The sequence below is a fragment of the Pterocles gutturalis genome, unplaced genomic scaffold (assembly GCF_000699245.1).
Source record: "Pterocles gutturalis isolate BGI_N339 unplaced genomic scaffold, ASM69924v1 scaffold4318, whole genome shotgun sequence".
Lineage (NCBI taxonomy): Eukaryota > Metazoa > Chordata > Aves > Pterocliformes > Pteroclidae > Pterocles > Pterocles gutturalis.
The window spans coordinates 33,347-35,391 of record NW_010120254.1 but is presented as its reverse complement, the minus strand read 5'-3'; positions in this window follow the sequence as shown (position 1 = coordinate 35,391).

Genomic DNA, 2,045 nt, shown 5'->3' with positions numbered 1-2,045 from the left:
CAATCCATTCTCCACCCAGCCTGTGTTTGTGCTTGGGATTGCCTCGACCCAGGTGCAGGACCTTGCACTTGACCTTGCTGAATTTCATGAGGTTTGCATTGGCCTACCTCTCAATCCTGTCCAGGTTCCTCTGGATGGCATCCCTTCCCTTCAGTGTGCCAACCACACCACACAGCTTGGTGTTGGCAGCAAACTTGCTGAGGGTGCACTCAGTCCCACTGTTCATAACTCTGAGAAAGATGTTAAACAACCCTGGTCCCAATACTGACCATTGACCTCAATTCTTTGAGTGTGACCATCCAGCCAGTTCCTTATTCACCAAATGGTCCATCTGTCAAATCCATGTCCTTCTAATTTAGAGACAAGAATGTAATGCAGGACAGTGCCAAATGCTTTACACAAGTCCAGGTAGATGATGTGTATATGGTATGGGATATCCCTTTGGTCAGTTGGGGTCAGCTGTCCCAGCTGTGTCCTCTCCCAGCTTCTTGTGGACCCCCAGCCTCCTTGCTGGTGGGGTGGGGTGAGGAGCAGAAAAGGCCTCAACTCTGTGTGAGCACTGCTCAGCAACAGCTAAAATATCCCTGTGTCATCAACACTGTTCCAGCACAAATCCAAAACATAGCCCCCATGCTAGCTGCTATGAAGAAAATTAACCCTATCCCAGCCCAAACCAGCACAGTTATACTTTTATTAGCATTCTGGTAAAACTGCATTTCCTTCCCACCCCAAAATTGTCTACAGCTAAAGATTTAAGCCTGAACCTTCTTTTATTCACACAGCATTGCAGAGATTTTCAGAGGATCCTAAGCTTGGATTCCCACACAATTCCCATTTCCATCTGACACTGCATGCCAGAGTGAGGCTGTGCTGAAGAGTGTGCTGTGCTGAAGAGGAGATTCAGGACTGCCATCCTCTAGACTTAAATTAAAAGTAATCACAATCCATGCACCATCAGCCATTTAAGTGGCTTTTGAATTGCTCCTAGAAAATGTGGTTATTCGTTGCCTTATTGTACTTGTGTCTTTTAGACTGACATTTTCACTTATCATACTAGTTAGCAAATGATCCCATTTGGGCAATCCCATGAGCCCAGCTAGCCCAGAAGCTGCGCCTTTGGGGGAAAGGAGCAAGTGGAGGAGATCAGTGACAAAACCACGTTCACCTGCAGCTCTGGAGTTGCTGTTCGTGTGGTCCTGGACTCCTGGTGCAGAGGGAGGGTGAAGCTGCTGCCTCTCTTCCAGCTTGGGCACTTTGGGTTCTGCATCCTGGAAGCAAGGTGGGAGGACGGACATGAGTACCTGGGTCTCAGCCTGGCCCAGAATGGAGTTGTGACCAGGCTGCACATACAGCCTCAGAAGTGCGTTGGACCCCTGAGAAAGACATAATCTAGGAGCAGGAACCCTTGTCACCTGACTTCAGGTGATGTGTATGGAGTTAGGAAATAAAGTTTAAATGATGGGCTGCAATGAAATTGTTTTCAAGTTATCTTTTGGATATGCCAGCAGGCTCATCTCCATATCACAGCTTTCAGTGAGATTTTGGCACAGAAGGAGCATATCCTGATCCTAGGGGGTGGACCTTTGACTAAACCTAGTCTAGAGGCAGATCAGAACACTGCATCCTTGATCCTGCTCCATACACCTGGCTTTGGTGGGGACAGTTCCCAAATGAGAAAATGAAAGGACTGTGGAACAGAAACATCAGCCCTTCTTGGGAAACAAATGCCTAACAGTATATAACAGGTTAGTGTTATTTGAATTTCAACAGTTGATGGATTTTCCTTTGTTAGGTTAAGAAGTGAATACAGGGATTTCCCAATTCCCTTTACCTGATTTAAGTGCCTTAAAGATTACATAGAAGCTCAGGAGTACTGTGTTCCAGGTCAGTAGTTAAACATTGCTCTGGTTCTAATTATATTCTTCCATACTCTACCAGCAGGAAAATTTAACCCCCTCCCAAAACTGCAACCAACAGAAACATGAGAAAAAGAACTTACTGTCCAGTATGCACCTCACCTATCTCCTTTTATTTTTTTTTTTTTT